At 41.2% G+C, this 23,167-nt stretch overlaps 1 long non-coding RNA gene and 1 pseudogene across 2 annotated transcripts; both read left to right on the forward strand.

Moving 5' to 3' along the window:
* Positions 1 to 7,641: 7,641 nt before the first annotated feature.
* On the forward strand, positions 7,642 to 9,544 carry LOC126623092 (uncharacterized). 2 transcript variants are annotated; one of them, XR_007623609.1, is made up of 4 exons: positions 7,642 to 7,882; positions 7,984 to 8,052; positions 8,569 to 8,628; positions 9,393 to 9,544. It is a non-coding gene; the product is annotated as an uncharacterized LOC126623092 (long non-coding RNA). The 2 variants fall into 2 exon arrangements; XR_007623608.1 differs by lacking the exon at positions 8,569 to 8,628 and having other exon boundaries at positions 7,984 to 8,047; positions 9,393 to 9,406.
* A 3,273-nt stretch (positions 9,545 to 12,817) lies between these two features.
* Positions 12,818 to 23,153, forward strand: LOC126623075 (F-box/FBD/LRR-repeat protein At1g13570-like; annotated as a pseudogene).
* The last annotated feature ends 14 nt before the right edge of the window (positions 23,154 to 23,167 follow it).

The raw sequence follows: 23,167 nt of genomic DNA on the forward strand, positions 1-23,167 counted from the left end.
ATTCAATGAGTAAAGGAAAATCTAAGGATTAATTTGTGCATCACGGTTAATCTGGGGTGTTGAGCATCATAGTTTATTGAAAAGCAATTGGAGATTGATTTGTATGCAAGTGTGTCATGTGTGGAGAAAGACCTTCTAGCCAGCCCATCATCCATCCAAAACAACCAATTTCGTGCAAATCTGTTTAGTTCTAGTTTCTGTTTTGTTTTACTTTATTTTCGTCCAAAACCAAATCCCCATTTACTTTAGTGTGTCTAATTAGTTAGAATCTGTTTTAGTTTGTGTTTTTAAGTGTTTTGAGTCTATAGAGTCTAGTTAAGTGTTTTTAAGTTTCTTTTTGCAAGTCAGTTTAGTTTAGATTAGCAATCCCTCCTAATCCCCGGTCCAGAACGATCCCTACTTGCATTTATACTACAATTTGACAACAAAAGGGTTTAATTTGAGTGCTTAACTTTCATCGCATCACACCCCAAGGAATGAAAATTTCCAATCTTTTGTACTCACCAATTGGCCTCTTCAAAATTTCAATTAGTTCAATCCACATGGAGGACCTCTGCCAATCTAGGAAGCTATGTCGAACGTGCAAAAGTAAAAGAAATGTCAAGAATAGAAAGCTAATACCTATGGTAAAACTTCTGCTATTTAGTCGGATAGAGAATAGCAGTATTGGTGATCATTTGCTTCATCCTAATTACATGTTCTAGTGAGAAAGATAGGGACAATAGTTCAAAGCACTTCAAATCAAATAGAAAGTATTTGAATGTCATAAGCAGTAATACATGGCCGTAAAACAAAACTTAGTCTCGGACTTGAAACAATAAACATTAAAAAGATATTTTAGGTTTCAAATGCAGTCTAAGTAGTCCAACCTGATACCCATAATTTGTTCACCCATTCAGCCAGAAACATTTATCTTTGTCTGCATCCCTTGGAGCACCAATTTCTTGACTACTACCTCTCAACAAGTTCTGAAAAATGACATAATAAAAACTCCAAGCTTTGACTGTTAATGTAAGGATTAGTACAGTCGAGTTTATTAAATAAAGTATATAATAATACCTCCATTTTAGCTTTAAAATGATAGGAAATTTGCTTAATTCACTGCTGGTCTGTTAAGTAGACCTCTTGAAGAACATAGCTAACCTGTAATAACATGAAATGAATGCATGAACAAAAAATTGCAACAATAATACAGAGAAAAAGGGTAAAAACCTAGTACACCAATTGCATGCCTTAAACCTTCTCCCAATGTGAAGAAAATAACAATCGAGAGATTTTTTTTTTATTATTAAGAAAAGGTAACCACTCGTCATCTTATGATTGATTACCAAAGATCAAGACAAACTTTAACTGAAAATGATACACAAGCAAGCATGAAAACTTGTCATGAATCTCCAACATTCTTTATACATTAAGAATGCTAGGAGATGGGGAGAAGTGGGTTGAGTTTTAACATGGAGTAGTGTATAGCAATGACATGGAATAACTGAGCAATCCAATGCAAACCAAGAAACAATCTGAAAATATGAACTTAGAAGAATATAATAGTGGTGTGGCAACCAAAAATGAGGAATATTCAAAATATGAGTCGGAAGGCTCAGTTGGTTCTATGGCTTTAAAGAGCTCTACTAGAAACATGTGCACGTTAATGACTAGAACTACTTGCATAACATTTGAAAGTGTGAATTGATATATTCTACACAACATTTGAAAGTACAGTACACATAATATACATCCTTTTGCTTTTCGTGCAACTAAACAAAGAAAGAACAAACATAAAAGAAAAAGAAAATAGAATTCAAGTGTCAAAATTCCCACCAATCCATCACACTATTGTAAGTAAATATTGTAAACACGGAAATTCGTGAAACGAACGAGACAAGAACTCGTGTACAAAATAATATTTTGTATTAATGATTTTGGGGTTACAATCTCTCTCTAATTTGATCATCAGATTCGATCTCCGTAAGATGTAGATTTGTGAATGTTTGGTTGATCCGATGGCCATTGAGGCTTGATCTTGGACGAATGGTTGAAAGTTTCTTCAAGAGCCTTCTGGGCTTGATCTTGAAGGTTGAGGGTGAACAGATCTTCAAGGGATTTTGGGCTAGATCTTGATGAACGAACCTTCAAGGGCTTTTGGGCTTGATCTTGAAGAATGGATGAACGGATCTTCTAGGGCTTTTGGGCTTGATCTTGAAGAAAGGATGAACGAATCTTCAAGGGCTTTTGGGCTTGATCTTGAAGAACGGGGATGAACGGGTCTTCAAGGGCTTTTTGGGCTTGATCTTGAAGAACGGATGAAAGGACCTTCGAGGGCTTTTAGGCTTGATCTTGAAGAACGGATGAACAGATCTTCAAGGGCTTTTGGGCTTGAAGAACGGATTAACGGACCTTCGAGGGCTTTTGGGCTTTATCTTGTAGAACGGATGAACGGATCTTCGAGGGCTTTTGGGCTTGATCTTGAAGAGTGGATGTGTGGATTTGTTGATGTTGTTGATCCGAAGGGCCGTTGGGGCTTGATCTTAGGATGAACGGATGATGAACGATGAACACTGAACACTTTCTTCAAGGGCCGTCGGGGCTTGATCTTGAATTGGGTGGAAGTTCTTCAAGGGGTCGTTGGGGCTTAATCTTGAAGGTTGATTTGACGAAGAATGAATAGAGTTTTCTTGATCCTTTGGGATTTTCTTGGGAGCTTTAGAGTTTCAAATCTTCAAGGTTTTGGTGTAATGTGAATTGGTGTCCCTAAATGGATGAAATGACCTTGTATTTATAGAAATTTTCAAGGCCTAATTTTCAATATAATATTCAGATGAAATAAATCATTTCTGCCAGGTGTTGACATGTGTCCTGTTTGATGACTTTTCCAATGATTTTCGATTTTTCGTTGAGTCACATGCTACGTGTAAAATTTATGTGACACGTGAACGTTGAAATTTTAATTATTGATCAACATTTATTTCGCCGAAATTTCAATGTCTACAAATACACATTGATATTAAAGACTAATGAATTTCAGATATCAAAGACGAGACAGATCATTAAGAGTATGCCAAATTTATGGAAAATTAACTCCTATTTGCTTCTAATTCTTATTTTGTGTTCTAATTCCACTCAAAAACAAACCACCCTTACTGGTTATACTCTAAACCACCTACAAATTATACCTTCAGACTTTCATGATCTCCCCAAGGTTGACCCATTGCGATACCATGTCCATCAACATTAACCCAGTTTTTTTGCTCGAGTTTTGCTCAGGAGAACCAACAATTATGACTTTAACTAATCAATATATTTCGGTAGAATCTACTTGAGATCCAGATCAAACTTTATTACCACCCAATACTAAAACAAAAATAATTCTAGGTAAACATGTTATGAACTGTAAACATGTGATTTTCTTAATCACATTTTTAATAAGTGAGTTAGTATTAAGCATGAGATTAGTTACAATTGGTTATGCTTTTGTTGTTTTGTTCTGAAATGGCCAACTGACTTAGTTTGTATGGCTTTATATGGCCGGATGGTTGTAGTGGACATCCAACAGTTAATTAAATTAAAAAAAATATTATTCCAAAAAATAGAGCTCAACTCCCTTCTTCTCCATCACTCCCACACTCCATTGTTATACCTTGCTGCAACAGGTCAAGGTTGAACTAGGTCCTAACATTGGTATCACCCATTGCCAGTCATGGTTTCCCTTTTGTGCATGCCCAGACATACTACCATCACTCGCTTTACGGCCATGGATGAGTGAATGGCTGCTCTCGAAGCTTCTTTTGCTTCATTGCAGTCCTCTTTCTCTGATACTCTGGACATAAAGCTCGCGATCTACTTTAAGTAGTTTCACTGTGAACTCTCTTCTGGGGGAAGGAATGATGGTGAAACCTCTGATTCAGAGTGTCGTCCACATCCGATCATGGAGAATATCCCAGATCCTTACGAAGGGGAGCTCATACGCACTTCACGACATGAGATCTATGACGATGCACACCACCAATGACAAAACCTGCAACATTGTATCGAATTTCCCAAATTCACCAACGGAAATGATCTGATTGCTTGGATTTACAAGGCCAAGTAATTTTTCCCTTACTATGGCACTAGGGAGCATCAAAAAGTGGTTACAGTCTCTTTTCACTTGGAAGACGAAGCGTTGCAATAGTTTGAGTGGATGGACTGTTTGGTCACTACACCACGTTAGGATGACTTCACCACTGCATTTTGCCATGAATTTGGACCTTTAGAATTCAAAATTTGCACTTAATCTATCTTCAAACTCCGTTAATCAAGTACTCTCAAGGATTATATTGCTGAGTTTCATAGGCTTGCTAATAAATTTTCTGATGTCGGTCTGATTCTCCTCAAGAGTTGTTTCCTAGGTGGTGTCAAGAAAGAATTGAGGTTTGATGTGAAATTGCTACGCCCTACCACTGTCCATGAGGCTATTTATATATCTATTCAATTGGACACTAAGTATGCTGAACTTAAATCTGGTTACCAGAAACCTTTCCCTAATTACAAACCCACACCACAGCCTCCTAATCCCCACAATGTTGCCAATCCTAGGCTCCCCAACTTACCACTCAAGAAACCCTCACATGAAGAAATTCAAATAAAAGAAGAAGAGGGGTGATTGTTAGTTCTGTGATGAGAAGTGGATTCGTGTAAACAAGTGTGGCCAGAAACAATAAATTGTTACATCCCGGCATGGGGTCCACCACATCCCGGACCCGTTCCACTACCGTAGCATGATATTGTCTGTTTTTTGCCCCGACCACGCCTTTAGTGTTTTGTTTCTAGGAACTCACACGATAACTTCCTAGTGGGTCACCCATCATGGGAGTGCTCTCGTGCGCTACTCGCTTAACTTCCGAGTTCCGATGGAACTCGAAGCCAAGGAGTTCCCAAAAGGTCTCGTGCTAGGTAGGGATGAGAATATACATATAAGGATCACTCCTCTGGGCGATGTGGGATCTTACAATCCACCTCCCTTAAGGGCCCGACGTCCTTGTCGACACACCACAACCAAGGTTAGGCTCTAATACCAAATTGTTACATCCGGTCTGAGGTCCACCACATCCCGGGTCCGCTCCACCGTCGTAGCACGATATTGTCTACTTTGGGCACCGACCACGCCCTCACGGTTTTGTTTCTAGGAACTTACACGAGAACTTCCTAGTGAGTCACCCATCATAGGAGTGCTCTCGTGCGCTACTCGCTTAACTTCCGAGTTCTGATGGAACCTGGGTTCCATCGGACCTCCGAAGAAACTGAATGCGGGTATTGATAGTTTGGTACAATTATATGTTATGTATGTGTCTCTAAACAATGTCTCTGAGTCTTACTATGTGCTTTCTTTTAGTGTTATGTTTTGTCAAATGACGCCAATAAATATCTCTTTTATTCTTTTACTAATCTCATATTCAACTTGAACTCTGATATTAAATTTTGACCTTAAGATGTCTGATGAAATGTCTCGAGTACAAGAGAAAACTAATTTGGAAGTACTTTTAGAATGACTTAAAAGCGTTTACAGATAGCTAGAAGTGTTTTTGTCAACATTTTGTTCAAAAGGTTGAAAATTATTAATGGAGAAGGGTAGCATGCGGTGGTCGTACGCAAGAACCTCTCCTGGAGTTGCTAAATAACATTTAGAAAGTGCTTGACGCAACCAAACTAGAAGAAAGTACATGGGCAACAATTTTTTGTTTTCAATTCAGCAGTATAACCAAAAGAAAAGGTTTGGTTCAGATTACCTCCAGAATAGAGGGCAATGCCTGATTGCTCTTCTCGTTTTGGGATAGCACGACAACAATTATCGGTTGTACAACGGGTTTTAGAACAAAACTGATCTCATTTCTAACATATGGAGTTTTACATATTACAAGTCATCAAAATTTATCACCCAGTTGCTAGACCAATAAATTTCTTTAGAATTTGTTGCTGAATTAACTTCCGTAAGGCAGTCCGAGTCTTCCAAGGCTTTGTCTAGGGACTCCACTAAATCTGCCTCCCATAAGCCTAACCTGCAGACTCTCTTGTAAGTTTCGTAACTTGATGCTCTTATGCCCTCCAAAGCGATCTCCATTAAAGAGTCATAAATATCTTCACTGCTGAAGGCATCCAAAAAAGTTTCAGATAAACCACATCACCAGAAAACAACAATGGCACAACTCTTGTCCACTAATCGAACATCAAATTCTTCAAAGAAGACAGCATGTGACTTGCACAATAAGCTCTTGATCATCCTCGCAGTCATCCCACTCCTGAATCCCCATAAGAATACTAATTGATCACAGCTGACCTTTCTCATATTCTTTGTCCAGACTCTGATATCCTCATTGGTTGATTCTTGGGGTTGTCAAAACACGGATTGGAAATGTTTGTGTACTTTTCGATGGCTGGAGCCAAAAGTGCATTGTTAGATACCATAGCATTGTCAGAACTTTTCAGAATGGAGCAGAGCTTTGCCAACAAATAGCACATCTTCACCACATTATGCCTATGAATGTTGCCTTCACTTTCAGGATCTTCTACACCAGGTTTTGCTACTTCAACTATATTCGTAAAAATATAAGTGCGCCGAATCAGTATCTAACTCTATGGGAAAAGATACTAAAAATGCCTTTTATGGTGTAACGTGGTTCGGCTATCTCATGCCGAAGTACAAAGTGACCTGAGAATAACCGACCATAGAACACTTCATTTCGATGAGAAGCTAATAAAGTGACATATTTGGGCTAAAGAATTGAGAATTCTTCACCGACAGAGACTTGTATAGATAATCAACCAACCAGAAACAGTCCTATTTACTTGTCCAAACTAAAGATTTTACTAAATCACCTAATTCTACGGCTCTAGTGTTGTTTACTTATCTAAACTGAAGATATCGATGGTCGTCGACACAGTGTTGTTTACTTATCCAAACTAAATATGTGTTGATAAAAGGTTAAGACAAACAGGGTTGTGAGAAAGGTTTTGCGTAAAGTGAGGAATTTCTCGTAGAGCGTTTTGAGTTGTTTGTTGAGTTGAAGGGGCTTTTCACGTTGCATAACCTTTGCTGAGATAAAGTCTTGATAGGACTATGCCTACTCGGCATTTACCATGATATTCTCTCTTTATCCCCTTAATCCCTTCTTTAGCTGAAACTCAAAGTCTAATTAGTCTCCACCTCTTTGAGTTAAACCAGGATTTTGAACTTAGTCCCTTTATGCACTTGATTAATCCTCATCTGATCAAACATAAGTTATGATCCTTAGAATAATTCGAATCTTATCGGAATCCATCTTGATCCTCAACAATTTTAATTCACTTAAGACTTGACCGAACCATGCATGAGCATGATCCTTTAATAGTCCTACTCCTATGGAGACTCATTTGAATCAGCGTGCTTTTAGGCTGAGAGTCAACTGGCCCGATGAATCATTATTAGGTTGAAAATCATGGCATTTCGATTTGTGTTGTTCTTTCTCAGCCTAAGTGTAACAACCCGTCCCGAGATTTACTGTACATAAATGGTATTTTTGTATTTTCATCAAGTTTGGGAATTTATCTTCTTTTTAAAATTTGTTTTTGGTCTTAAATGGTGAGCCAAGTGGACCCACCCCCATGATTTTGTCCCCGAGCCCTCTTCTCTCTTTCTTCCTCTCCTTCTTCCCTTTCCCGTATACTTCTATTCCTCTCTTCTCTATGACCACACTCACACCCAGCTGCACTCCCTGTTCGAGGAAGACGCAATCACCATCTAAACCTCGTCCTTTTCCTCTTCCTCTTGCCTCTGCGCAACTCGGCGAAACCAAGAAAATAACCTCCGGCGAGTCGGACTGCTTTCGAGGCCATTTCCGGCCAAACCACGGTGAGTTGGCCGACGTGTAAGGTATCAATCTCTTCGTCTCGTCGAGTACTATAACTTTCCTTTTTGTTTCACTAAATTTCATTGAGTATTGAAGAAGTTATACTCATTTGAATCTTACTCAGTTTCCGGCGACCTCCAAGGATTTCGAGGCAATTGCCGGCCAAACCACGGCGAGTTAGACGTCGTGTGAGGTATCATTCTCTTCGTCTCTTCCAGGGCTACAACTTTCGTTTTTGTCTCGCTTGATTTCGTTGAGTAGTGACAAAGTTATGGCGGTTTAAAGTGGGGTGGTTTTCCGGCCGAATTTCCGACATTCTTCTTCCTTGGCAACAGGCCACCCGGCCTTTCCCTCTCCCTCGGGCCTTAGGCCCGTGTTGTCTTAAGCCCAAACCCTAATTCTCACCCTAAAACCATTTTAACCCAAAACCCTAGGTTCTTAAAATCCTTTAAAACCCTAAACCCATCCAATCCCAAATCCCCTATTTTATTTAAACCTAAACCCTAATCCGGATTTCAAGCCTAAAACCCGTTTGACCTAATTTGACCGTTGACCCCCGATCAACGTTGACTTTAGGGTTGACTTTTCGGGTTTTCGTCCGGGACCCTTCTTAGGGTAAAACGACGTTCTGAATCCGTTTCCAATGTCCGTTTTCCCAAATTCAATTGCTATTATATAGTTTTAATTATTGGACTCTTTATGTGCTTAGGGGCATTTATTGTGACGTTTCTGTCTTCGCTAGTGGCGCAGCTTTTGGCAACTAAGTACTGTGAGTTGACCCCTTCTAAAATTACATGATTTTATAGTTTAATTGCATAAATGATTAGCATGCCTACGAGTTTATGATTTGATTTATGTGAAGCCTGTTTATTGAATATATTGATTTTTGTCTCGTGTTTTTGTGAGGAATAAATTGTTAGCCTATTTTGAGCTATATTTTAATATATCGTATTTTCTATAAAAACCATGATCTGGTAGACTATCTGATGGATGACGATAGGATGCTAGAACATGTTTTAGAAACCCCTCTTTATAGTATAGACGATGGATGACTTTATACTATGAAGTGGTTATTTATGAGAGGCGTAAATATTTGTGCGTACCTAGTAGACACTATACCGCCTGGGGCGAGGATCTGGTGTTGCCATGTAGGCCGGGAGAAATAATCCTTAGCGAAAGGCTAAGGGACACGGAGACAGATATTGGGCCGGGAGAGAGTTATCTCTGGCTACGGGCACAGAGACTGAGGTGCAGGCATTGGGCCGGGAGTTATATTTATTTAGTGATCTTTCTTGCAGCACACCGCGTTTACGAGACGATTTATGATGCGTTTACCGTTTTGATTTCCGCGATGCGCTTCCGCGATGTGACTTTTGAGATATTTTGGCATGCTAGGATTTTTATTAAATCCATCATTTATTATGCTAGTAGTTTTCATTATATAAACTGTGGGGGTTAGTATGTTGATAACTGTTTATTATTATTGTATATATGAACTTGGTCCACTCACCTTTGTTTTGCGTCCCCATTCAGGACTTAGAATCAAGGCACCTAATCTCGGCGTGAAGACACTTCCGCAGCAGCATCATCGGATCCTCTCGATGTAGGACCCACTTCCTTATTCATCCAATTTTATCTTAATTCTTTTTAGTGATTAGATTTAGTTGTATGCTCTGAGCACGTTCCTAAAATTATTAATTCTTCGTATTTCAAATTTCTAACCCTTATTTATTTCTTATTCTTAGCTTATGTATCAATTAATGGCTTTCGTCACCCTCGGGTGTCGGCCAGCACGTGTCTATCCTGATATTCTCCAAATATCAGGGTCGGGGCGTGTCATTAAGCCTTTATTTTAGGCCCAAATAGAAATAAAATTACATTTTGACCTCAAACAATTACCTTGTGCCGCACAAAACTGATCTCGTTTCTAACATATGGAATTTTACGTATTACAAGTTGTTTATACCATACTTAGGGCCTTCGTATTTAGATCTCGTATAAATACTTAGAGGACTCAAATGTAATTATGTAATAGATGAAGGGGCAAATATGTAATAAGTGAGGAGCTCTTATTCTATAAAATGACTCATCACTCTCCTCATTAGGAGAGGCCAATTCTTAGGCCCTCTCACCCTCACAAAGCTCATCACTCTCAAGCTCTCATGCTCACAAACTGAGAGCCCTCTCATACTCTCTCTCTTTGGGGGACTCCCCCTCATCCTTGTAATCTGTACATACAGTCAGAGAAATACAATCAGTGTGGACGTAGCCCAAACATTGGGGTGAACCACGATACATCTTGTGTTATTTACTTTCTTGCAGATTCACGGTCGGATTTACGTTGTTCCAAGACCTCTGGTTTTGTGCATCAACACAAGTGATCAAAATTTATAGCTGAGTCGCTAGACCAACAAATTTCTTTAGAATTTGTTGCTGAATTAGCTTCCATAAGGTAGTCCGAGTATTCCAAGCCTTTGTCTAGGGACTCCGCTAAATCTGCCTCCCATAAGCCTAACCTGCAGACTTTCTTGTAAGTTTCGTAACTTGATGCTCTTATGCCCTCTGAAGCGATCTCCATTAAAGAGTCACAAATCTCTTCACTGCTCATGGCATCAAAAAAAGTTCAGATAAACCACGTCGCCAGAAAACAACAATGGCACAGCTCTTGTCCACTAACCGAACATCAAATTCTTCAGAGAAGACGGCATGTGACTTGCACAACAAGCTCTTGATCATCCCCGCAGTCATCCCACTTCTGAATCCTCATAAGAATACCAATTGATCACAGCTGACCTTTCTCATATTCTTTGTCCAGACTCTAATATCCTCATTGGTTGATTCTTGGGGGCTGTCAAAACACAGATTGGAAATGTTTGTGTACTCTTCGATGGCTGGAGCCAAAAGTGCATTGTTAGATACCATAGCATTGTCGGAACTTTTCAGAATGGAGCAGAGCTTTGCGAACAAATAGCACATCTTCACCACATTATGCCTATGAATGTTGCCTTCACTTTCAAGATCTTCTGCACCGGGTTTTGCTACTTCAACTATATTCGTAAAAATATAAGTGTGCCGAATCAATATCAAACTCTATGGGAAAAGATACTAAAAAATGCCTTTTATGGTGTAACGTGGTTCGGCTATCTAATGCCGAAGTACAAAGTGACCTGAGAATAACCAACTATAGAACACTTCATTTCAATGAGAAGCTAATGAAGTGACCTCTTTGGGTTAAAGAATTGAGAATTCTTCACCGACAGAGACTTGTATAGATAATCAACCAACCAGAAACAGTCATAATTACTTGTCCAAACTAAAGATTTTACTAAATCGCCTAATTGTACGACTCTAGTGTTGTTTACTTATCTAAACTGAATATGTCGCCGGTCGTCAACACAGTGTTGTTTACTTATCCAAACTAAATATGTGTTGATAAAAGGTTAAGATAAACAGGGTTGTGAGAAAGGTTTTACGTAAAGTGAGGAATTTCACGTAGAGCGTTTTGAGTTGTTTGTTGAGTTGAAAGGGCTTTTCATGTTGCATAACCTTTGCCGAGGTAGAGTCTTGATAGGACTATGCCTACTCGGCATTTACCATGATATTCTCTCTTTATCCCCTTAATCTCTTCCTTAGCTGAAACTCAAAGTCTAATTAGTCTCCACCTCTTCGAGTTTGAACTTAGTCCCTTTATGCACTTGATTCATCCTCATCTGATCAAACATAAGTTATGATCCTTAGAATAATTCGAATCTTATCGAAATCCATCTTGATCCTCAACAATTTTAATTCACTTAAGACTTGACCGAACCATGCATGAGCATGATCCTTTAATAGTCCTACTCCTATAGAGACTCATTTGAATCAGAGAGCTTTTAGGCTGAGAGTCAACTGGCCCGATGAATCATTACTAGGTTGAAAATCATGGCATTTCGATTTGTGTTGTTCTTTCTCGGCCTAAGCCTTTATTTTAGGCCCAAATAGAAATAAAATTACATTTTGACCTCAAACAATTACCTTGTGCCGCACGTGACCAAGATGAAAGAAATTTGAATGAAAAATTTTAAAATCTAAATGCTAGGATAGAAATTGACCAATTATAAAAGTTAGGTAATTGGCTAAAATAAAATTCTGGAGGGAAGTTGATCCAACTATGAAAATTCAGAAGGATAATTGGTTAAAAATAAAGTTCATTAGAAAAATGACAACTTCTTACAAGTTCGTGAAAAAAAATCAACAAATACCTCTTACTTTTTCAATCTTCAAATACCAAATTACGCTTACTTGCTTACTTACGTGCCGTTGTTTTCCTATTTAAGCCCAAACACAACAAACATTTGTCGGGTCGAAGATTGGGGTTGGTTGATCATAACAGTCCTCACACGGCTTGCACTGAGTCCAAATGAGGTCGCTGCCGGTGTCCATAATGGCGTTGAAGGTATCTGCCGGAGTACCAATCGACAACTTCATTAAAAACTCTCCTTGATCGGCGTGGACAGGCGACATAACACGGGAATCCTGATCGGATGGTGACGCGGCTAAGACCATTGCGTTGAGCCTTTGCAACCTTTTTCGGCCACGACTGATTCTGCGTTGGAAACGCTCGATTTTGGTCAAGTTTTTATCAGAATCAATGTGTTTGAGAGTCACATTGAACCCGTTTTGCATGGCCTGGTGGTCGCGAAGACGGAGAGCTCTTCTTGAAGTGGAACCGGCAGAAGGATAATTGGTTAAAAATAAAGTTCATTAGAAAAATGACAACTTCTTACAAGCTCGTGAAAACAAATCAACAAATGCCTCCTACTTTTTCAATCTTCAAATACCAAATTACGCTTACTGACGTGTCGTTGTTTTCCTATTTAAGCCCAAACACAACAAACATTTGGGCCAAGAAAACGAGCGGTGGCTCAGTATTATCAGGTAATATATGAACCAAAGTCACGTGACACGTGGTCGTTGCAGATCGCGAGCCATCATCCCCAGATTGCAATTGATTAGGGCATTTTGGAGTGGAACCTTTATACATGTGAAACTATCAAAAACCACAACGAGCCGAGCGACTGCGTCTCCAACTATAAATCCGGCAGACCTTCGATCGTCGCTCAAAACACTCATCGACCTCCTCCGTCACCTCATCCGTCAAAATCTCCGTTAAACCCTCGTCGGCTTCATCTTCTCTCATCGAGGTTTGAGATTTCTCTCCACAGCCGTCGTTTATTTTATTTTTTTGCTGAATCGTTTTTTTGTTTTTTTTGTTTTTTGTATTGCTCGTTTAAAGTAGCAGTCTTTTGCTGCAATCGAGCATGAAATGGAAATGTTTCTGGTTTTTATTGATTACTGGAATATGTCAGATGGAAAGAGAACCGCCCAAGTCCCGTTCGAAAGTGTCAATGGAGTTGGACAGAATTAGCAACATACCAAGTGAAGTTATAAACAAAATTTTGTTATATTTGCCAATTAAGGAAGCAGTTAGAACAAGTGTTTTATCAAGCAAGTGGAGGAACAAATCGGCTATGCTTTCTCATCTTTTGTTTGATGATCGGTGCACCTCGGATCAAAACCCTACAACCTTTGCAGGCATTGTTGATCATGTACTCTTGGGTCACATTAGCCCCATATACAGGTTCAGGATCACTCATTCCCCACCTCTAGTCGGTGGAGATATTGATCGATGGATTCTTCATCTGTCAAGATCTCATTTATTTAGTGTTGTATGATTGTTTGCTACAACCTCCATCCAAGTTCCAAGGATTCAGGAGTTTGAAGACTTGTCGTCTTTTTAATGTTACCCTGGACCAAGATGTGCTTGAGAATCTGATTGTCTGCTGTCCTCTCCTTGAGAGATTAACATTGTGGCACTGTGATGCATTAACCCGGTTCAAGATTGATGCACCGAATCTCAAATTCCTTCATTTTAAAGGCATGCTTGAGGATGTTAGTCTTGTGAATACCTTAAAACTGGCTGAAGTTCACATTAGTTTGATTGTTAATGTTGCAAATGACCAAAGACCGACTGCTGGAAGTTGTAGCAATTTGGTCAATTTTTTTTGTTCATCTGCCTCACATTCGATGTCTTCATGTCACAAATTACTTTTCGAAGGTAATGGATTTTGTGGTTTCATACTATCAGTCAATAAACTCCGCCTATGTCTTACATGGCCGGTCCCAAGCCCGGATAAAGGAGGAGGGGGAGGGCGTCAGGTAGTCGACAGCCGGCACTCCATGATCACGTCGAATCCTTATGAAAATGAATCCAGAACAAAATCGCGCTAAAGCTAGGGCGTCACCCGTAAGTGGCGCGCTGTGTGGCCCGAGCACAGTGATAAGTGAGCAAGGGTCGCTGTATCTCCATCGGCACCCGGATGCAGTGTTAAATGAGCAAGGGGGCCATAGAAACTTCTTTTCGAACGACTCCACTCAAAGTTGTTTGGGAGCATATGCTCCTATCAACTTTACCCGGGACACACAAAAGAAGTACTTTGATCCTATTAGACGGGGGAGGGTGAAGAAGCTAGGACATAAGGGTAAAGTTCAAGAGAGCAAAATGCGTTTAGGAACGTGGAATATAGGAACCTTAACGGGAAAATCTATGGAAGTAGTGGAAGTTATGGTGAGGAGAAGGATAAATATTATGTGCCTACAAGAAACTAAGTGGGTTGGTAGTAAGGCAAAGGATCTAGAAAACTCAGGGTTTAAACTTTGGTATTCGGGCACAAATAGAACGAGAAACGGTGTTGGCATCATCGTGGACAAGACCTTGGTACAAGATGTTGTAGATGTCAAGATGGTAGGAGATAGAATCATGGCAATCAAGATTGTAATAGGACAAGAACTTATCAATGTGATTAGTGCGTACGCACCTCAAGTAGGGTTGGATACGAGTTCGAAGGAGAAATTTTGGGAAGATCTTGGAGACTTGGTGCAAGGAATTGCTCAGACGGAGAAGTTATTTATAGGAGGAGATTTAAATGGACACGTGGGCAGGGAGACAGGCAACTATGGAGGTTTTCATGGTGGCCATGGTTTTGGGGAGAGAAACGAGGATGAGGAAGCTATCTTGGATTTTGCAATGGCATATGATCTCTTCTTAGCCAACACCTTCTTTAAGAAGAGAGAAGAACATGTGATCACCTACAAGAGTGGGTCGTCAAAAACACAAATAGATTTTCTTCTAATGAGGAAAGGGGATCGTATAACTTGTAAGGATTGCAAAGTTATACCAGGAGAGAGCGTGGCTAATCAACATCGCTTGTTGGTGATGGATGTACATATCAAAAGAGTAAGACAAAAGAACAAGACTTGGAAGTGCCCAAGGACTAGATGGTGGAATCTAAAAGAAGAAAAACAAGCCATTTTCAAAGAGAAGGTAATCACCCAATGTGTGTGGGATAGAGAGGGGGAAGCTAGCCAAATGTGGGATTCCATGGCTAGTTGTATCCGAAAAGTAGCAAAAGAGGTATTAGGAGAGTCCAAGGGCTTTGCCCCACACCAAAAGGAATCTTGGTGGTGGAATGAGGAGGTACAAACAAAGGTGAAGGCTAAGAAGGAATGTTGTAAAACCTTATACAAGGAAAGGACCGATGCAAATGGTGAAAGGTATAGAAAAGCGAAGCAAGAGGCGAAGAAAGCTGTCAGAGAAGCTAAGTTAGCGGCTTACGACGATATGTATAAACGACTAGATACCAAAGAAGGAGAGTTGAATATCTATAAACTATCTAGAGCAAGGGAAAAGAAGACAAGGGACCTAAACCAAGTGAGGTGCATCAAGGATGAGGATGAAAATGTTCTTGCTACAGAGAACGCGGTTAAAGACAGGTGGAGAGGTTATTTTCATAATCTTTTCAATGAAGGACATGAAATGAGTGCTTCTTTAGGGGAGTTGAGTAACTCAGAAGAGTGTAGAAACTACTCTTTTTATCGTCGAATCCGGAAGGAAGAAGTGGTTGTAGCTTTGAAGAAGATGAAGCATAAAAAAGCAATAGGCCCAGACGATATACCAATCGAAGTGTGGAAACTTTTGGGAGAGACAGGTATAACATGGCTCACTGACCTTTTCAATAGGATTTTGAAAACGAAGAAGATGCCAAATGAGTGGTGAACGAGCACTTTGGTGCCTATCTACAAGAATAAGGGCGACGTACAAAATTGCATGAACTATAGGGGTATTAAGCTAATGAGTCATACAATGAAGCTCTGGGAGAGAGTCATTGAGCATAGATTGAGGCAAGAGACACGGGTTTCGGACAACCAATTCGGGTTCATGCCAGGGCGCTCAACCATGGAGGCAATCTATCTCTTACGAAGATTGATGGAAAGATATAGAGATGGGAAAAAGGATTTACACATGGTCTTTATAGATTTGGAAAAAGCGTATGATAGGGTCCCAAGAGACATTCTTTGGAGGATTTTAGAGAAGAAAGGAGTACGAGTAGCATATATCCAAGCTATAAAGGATATGTATGAAGGAGCAAAGACTGCCGTAAGAACTCATGAAGGACAAACCGAAAGCTTTCCCATAACTGTAGGATTACATCAAGGCTCATCCTTAAGTCCTTACCTTTTTGCGTTGGTAATGGATGAGTTAACAGGACATATTCAAGATGATATTCCTTGGTGTATGCTTTTCGCAGACGATATAGTGTTGATAGATGAAACTCAGGAAGGGGTAAATGCAAAGCTTAACCTTTGGAGAGAAGTGTTGGAATCTAAAGGTCTTCGCCTAAGCCGATCAAAGACAGAATATATGGAGTGCAAGTTCAGTGCAAATGGAGGCCAAAACGAGTTAGGGGTGAGGATCAGAGATCAAGAAATACCAAAGAGCGACCGTTTTCGTTACCTAGGATCTATCTTACAAAAGAACGGAGAATTAGATGGAGATCTTAACCATAGAATACAAGCTGGATGGATGAAGTGGAAGAGTGCATCCGGCGTGTTGTGTGACCGCCGTATGCCACTGAAGCTCAAGGGAAAATTTTATAGGACGACAATAAGGCCGGCGATGCTGTATGGCACAGAATGTTGGGCGGTGAAACATCAACACGTACACAAAATGGGTGTAGCGGAGATGAGGATGCTTCGTTGGATGTGTGGGCACACGAGAAAGGATAAGATTAGGAATGAGGATATCCGGGGTAAAGTAGGAGTAGCCGAAATTGAAGGAAAGATGAGGGAAAATCGGTTACGGTGGTTTGGACATGTGCAAAGAAGGCCTACTGACGCTCCGATTAGAAGATGCGACTATGGGACAGAGGTTCAGGGCCGAATGGGTAGAGGAAGACCTAGGAAAACTTTGGAAGAGACTCTAAGAAAAGACTTAGAGTACTTGGATCTAACGAAGGACATGACACAGGATCGAGCACAATGGCGTTCTAAGATTCATATAGCCGATCCCACTCAGTAACTTGGATTTTCCAAGTCTCCAACCGAGAAGTTCTCCTCACTCGGGAAATTAAGGGAACACTACCCCAACCTACATGCTCCACTCAGAAAGCTTCAACATACAAGCTTCAACAAAAGAAAATTTAAAGAACTTAGCGAAGAAGGCTTTGGTGTATTTAACACAATACGTTAAAATGAAGGAAAGCTTATTTATTGATATCCCCGATAAGCTACAAATATGTACATATACATGAGTCAAAATAAACACACAAGAGGGAGCCTTCACAAAGGTTGCTTAGGAGAAGTCTCAGCAGTCGGTAGAGCCCCAGAAAGAGAAGGCACCGGAGGGGGATCATTTGGAGCCTCAGTACTGGACAGAACCCTAGAAGGAGGAGGCATCAGAGGTTGATCATTTGGAGCTTCATTACGCGGTACAGCCCCAGAAGACGAAGGCAATAAATGCCTTTGGAACAAACCCACAAATCTCTGATGATCAAGTAAAACCTGACCATCAGTTTCCTTCATCTGGTCAAGCTTCCTCTTCATGTTTGTAGCATAGTCATGTGCGAGCCGGTGCAACTGTTTATTCTCATGCTTGAGCCCTCTAATCTCCTGTTTGAGACTCATCACTTCAGCCGCCAATGATTCAACTTGGCGGGTTCGAGCAAATAGGCGTTGGGCCATATTAGACACAGAACCTGCACACTGAACACTGAGAGCCAGCGAATCCTTAACAGCTAACTCATCAGACCGTTTGGAAAGTAGTCTGTTATCTTTAGGAGTGAGAAGGTTCCTGGCCACCACCGCAGCGGTCATATCATTCTTCATCACGGAATCCCCAACGGTAAGAGGACCAGTAGGGGAGACGAATGATGGGCGCCATATGTTGTCTGGAGAAGGCGGGGCTGCCTCTTCAACAAGGTTCAAGTCAAAACGACGATCGGAGGGGCCAGACATTTTCAAAGGTGTTGAAGAGAGAAGAGGTCGGACAAATCAAGATCTTAGAAGTGCAAGAATGAAGCTTCTACTGGTGGAGATTCAAGTGTGCTTTGGAACTTAATGCCAGCCCCTATAAAAATCTGCACTCGACGGAGCTTCAGAAATCGAAGAGGCGCCTGCTCAGAAATCGAAGAGGCGATTGCTTTCATAAAAGCTGGGCTGCTTAGAGATCACGAGGGTTGATCTCAGAAATCGAAGAGGCGTTTGCTTTCTCAAAAGTTGGGCTGCTCAAAGACCACGAAGGCCGATCTCAGAAATCGAAGAGGCGCTCGCTTTCTCAAAAGCTGGGCTCCCCAGAGACCACGAGGGCCGATCTCAGAAATCGAAGAGGCACCTACTTTTCCAGCCTTTTCCAGCCTTGTCAGCACCTGTCACACGCACACTCAGCTTTGCGGAAATTATGGGCATTCTGTCAAAGACTTCTGGGGAAGTAGAAAACACATGAATCTTACTGTTCAATCACCCACTTCCCACACGCAACAATAGCTCATGGGTACCACAGATAACTTTGCCAAAGTTCTCTGCCAAAGTTGAGCACGTGAAGCTTGCAGCTCCCACTACATCGCTCTGACCAAGAAGGGTAAAAGAATAGCAAAGAAACAGCACTAACAAAGTTTAGACCCATAAATTTTGAAGGTCTAGCTACCATATTATTACCCACAAAGGTAAAGGAACAGTACCACTGCTGGATAATTGGAAAGTCCCTGTGTGTCAACCTCTGTGCTTCGTGGCAAGGTAGACTAGCAAACATGCCCAACCTTTACTCACATTCGAGAAAACACTCCCAATAAGATTGCTTGCTCCAAAATCGAAGAGGCACCGTCCTCCGAATCTCGAGAGCCAGACTCCCAACATGACTACTTTCTTAAAAATCGAAGAGAGGGTAAAGGAACAGTACCATTGCTGGATAATTGGAAAGTCCCTGTGTGTCAACCTCTGTGCTTCGTGGCAAGGTAGACTAGCAAACATGCCCAACCTTTACTCACATTCGAGAAAACACTCCAAACAAGATTGCTTGCTCCAAAATCGAAGAGGCACCGCCCTCCGAATCTTGAGAGCCAGACTCCCAACATGATTACTTTCTCAAAAATCGAAGAGACACTGCTCCCCGAATCTCGAGAGCCAGACCCCCAGCATGATTGCTTTCTCAAAAATCGATGAGGCATCGTTCTCCGAATCAATCGAAGAGGCGCTCGCTTTCTCAAAAGCTGGGCTGCTCAGAGACCACGAGGGCCGATCTCAGAAATCGAAGAGGCACCTACTTTTCTAGCCTTGTCAGCACCTGTCACACGCACACTCAGCTTTGCAGAAATTATGGGCATTCTGTCGAAGACTTCTGGTGAAGTAGAAAGCACATGAATCTTACTGTTCAATCACCCACTTCCCACACGCAACAATAGCTCATGGGTACCACAAATAACTTTGCCAAAGTTCTCTGCCAAAGTTGAGCACGTGAAGCTTGCAGCTCCCACTACATCGCTCTGACCAAGAAAGGTAAAAGAATAGCAAAGAAACAGCACTAACAAAAGTTTAGACACATAAATTTTGAAGGTCTAGCTACCATATTATTACCCACAAGGGTAAAGGAACAGTACCACTGCTAGATAATTGGAAAGTCCCTGTGTGTCAACCTCTGTGCTTCGTGGCAAGGTAGACTAGCAAACATGTCCAACCTTTACTCACATTCGAGAAAACACTCCCAACAAGATTGCTTGCTCCAAAATCAAAGAGGCACCGTCCTCTGAATCTCGAGAGCCAGACTCCCAACATGACTACTTTCTCAAAATCAAAGAGAGGGTAAAGGAACAGTACCATTGCTGGATAATCGGAAAGTCCCTGTGTGTCAACCTTTGTGCTTCGTGGCAAGGTAGACTAGCAAACATGCCCAACCTTTACTCACATTCGAGACAACACTCCCAACAAGATTGCTTGCTCCAAAATCGAAGATCCGAATCTCGAGAGCCAGACTCCCAACATGATTACTCCCTCAAAAATCGAAGAGACACTGCTCTCCGAATCTCGAGAGTCAGACCCCCAGCATGATTGCTTTCTCAAAAATCGAAGAGGCCTCGTTCTCCGAATCTCGAGAGCCAGATACCACAGACCACTTTTTCAAAGTGCTCTGACAGAGTTAAAACATGTGAAACTGGCAGCTCCCACTACTGTGCTATGACCAAGCAGGGTAAAGGAATAGTATTACTACTTGTTAGGGAGACTCCTATATATGTCGACCTCCATCCCCAATGGACAGGCAGACCTACAAAAATGCTCAACCCTTCATCATATCTGAGAGGGCACTTCCAACGAAGCCTTTCGAAATATTCAGCTTTCTTTCCCCCCCCGATAATACCTCTGCAAACAAGCTATACTAGAGCAAGAATATCTCATATCATCAGGGTTAAAAGCAAGAGTATCCCATATCAGGCTTTTTCCCTGTCTTTTCTTTTGGCCTTGTTTTTACCTGCAAGACAAGGAGAAAGAGAGCAATCAGTCAGCACTTGGAATCAAGCTTCCAGCCAGGAACTGACTGCCTGGAACCCCTTACCTGATTACTTACCTGGCATTGCTCTCGAGTACTCATCTTCAACATCTTATGTTTCCAGGGAAGATTCCGCATCTGCTTGAGGAACAGATAGGGCAAGTGCGAAGGATACAAGGAAGCATGTGGAGACAAGCGTAACAGCACACGTGCCGATACATCCATTACTCTGTCAAAAGCAAAAGTATCTCATATCAGCAGGGTGGAACGTACTCTAGATTTGATGGACTTGTTTTGACCCTCAAATTCTTCAGTCGGCCTTATACTCTGGAGGAAACTAGAAAACCCTCCAGCTCAGTTCAAGAATAAGCCTGTGGAAAGTTACTTCTTCAAAAGCAAAAGTATCTCATATCATCTCTTCTCATTTTTCTTCTCTTTATCCTTCATGCTGCTGCAAGATGGGGAGAAGGTGAACAATCAGTCGGAGCTCTGATTGCTTACCTTGTCTGTCACCTCTTTCAGCAGACCCCCTAGCTCGGCGACTTGGGGGACTCCTACTACATGGTTTGTATCGCGCTTGACCAAGCCTGAAACTACAAGTAAGCTTCAATTGAAATTGATACATTACCTTGTGCATCTCCACCAGTTAAAGATACCACCCCTGGATGGAGGAAGAGTACTTCCAGAGAAGATGCCACATCTACCTATGAGACAGATAAAGCAAGTCAAGACGACACCACACTCCGATACTTAGAAATTTCGTGATTACGAGATCATCTCCCACAATATTTCCTAATGTCATTTGTACTAAATCATTCACTTGTACTCACTAAAGGAGAGCTTGACCTATGTACTTGTGTAAACCCTTCACAATTAATGAGAACTCTTCTATTCCGTGGACGTAGCCAATCTGGGTGAACCACGTACATCTTGTGTTTGCTTTCCTATCTCTATCCATTTATATACTTATCCACACTAATGACCGGAGCAATCTAGCGAAGATCACAAAAAGCGACCGTTTTCGCTACCTAGGATCTATCTTGCAAGAGAACGGAGAATTAGATGGAGATCTCAACCATAGAATACGAGCTGGATGGAAAGAGTGCATCCGGCGTGTTGTGTGACCGTCGTAGGCCACTGAAGCTCAAGGGAAAATTTTATAGGACGGCAATAAGGCCAGCGATGTTGTATGGCACAGAATGTTGGGTGGTGAAGCATCAACACGTACACAAAATGGGTGTAGCGGAGATGAGGATGCTTCGTGGGATGTGTGGGCACACGAGAAAGGATAAGATTGGGAATGAGGATATCCGAGGTAAAGTAGGAGTAGCCGAAATTGTAGGAAAGATGAGAGAAAATCGGCTCCGGTGATTTGGACATGTTCAAAGAAGGCCGACTGACGCTCCGGTTCGAAGATGTGACTACGGGACAGAGGTTCAGGGCCGAAGGGGTAGAGGAAGACCTAGGAAAACTTTGGAAGAGACTCTAAGAAAAGACTTAGAGTACTTGGATCTAACGGAGGACATGACACAAAACCGAGCGCAATGGCGTTCTAGGATTCATATAGCCAACCCCACTTAGTGGGAAAAGGCTTTGTTGTTGTTGTTGTTGTTGTATACTATCAGTCAATAATCAGATTTTGTGGCCATCAGAATTTGACTGTAATTTCATTCTCCTGTTTTCTGAACCTTTCTGTTCCAGTATTTGGCTGTCGGAGTCTTGCCAGGAAATCTACCTCAACCGTGTCTATATCTCAATTTTTTTTCTATTCATTTAAGCTTCAACGATCTGAAAGAGATTTTAACTGTTTTATGTCTTCTGAGAAGCTTCCCTGCTCTACAGGAACTTGAAATTTGGGTGAGTTTATTGTATTATGTTGATGCATGCATATCCCGGTGTTCAATTAAGAATGTCAACCCAACTCTCTACGCTAATTGTATTTTACTGTTTAGAGAGCTGTTTTATGTGATGTTCAAGCATCTGATGATATAGACTTGTGCAGGCCCAGAATGAGTACAAGGCTGTTGTGGGATAAGTAAACTATGGGTCGGATGACAACCAGAATTGCCAATTGACCAAACTGCGAATTGTCAAAATAACCGGCATCTTTGGTCTCAAAGCTGAACTAGATTTCATCAGGTTTTTGCTTTCAAGTTCACCTGTGCTTGAGAAGATGACTGTGAAGCCTGCTGCTGCTAATAATTTTGAAGTAAAAATGTTGCTCCAAAAGTTGCTCCAGTTTAAGCGTGTCTCGGCGAATGCAGAGATATTCTACTTAGACCCTTGATTCATCAATGAAACATGTTTGGCAGATACGATACGAGGACTTGCCGGCAGAAACTGAATGCGGGTTTTGATAGTTTGGTACAATTATCTGCTATGTATGTGTCTTATGTTTTGTCAAACGACGCCAATAGATATCTCTTTTATTCTTTTCCTAATCTCATGTTCAACT

This window comes from Malus sylvestris, chromosome 5 (assembly GCF_916048215.2).
Source record: "Malus sylvestris chromosome 5, drMalSylv7.2, whole genome shotgun sequence".
Taxonomy (NCBI): Eukaryota; Viridiplantae; Streptophyta; class Magnoliopsida; order Rosales; family Rosaceae; genus Malus; species Malus sylvestris.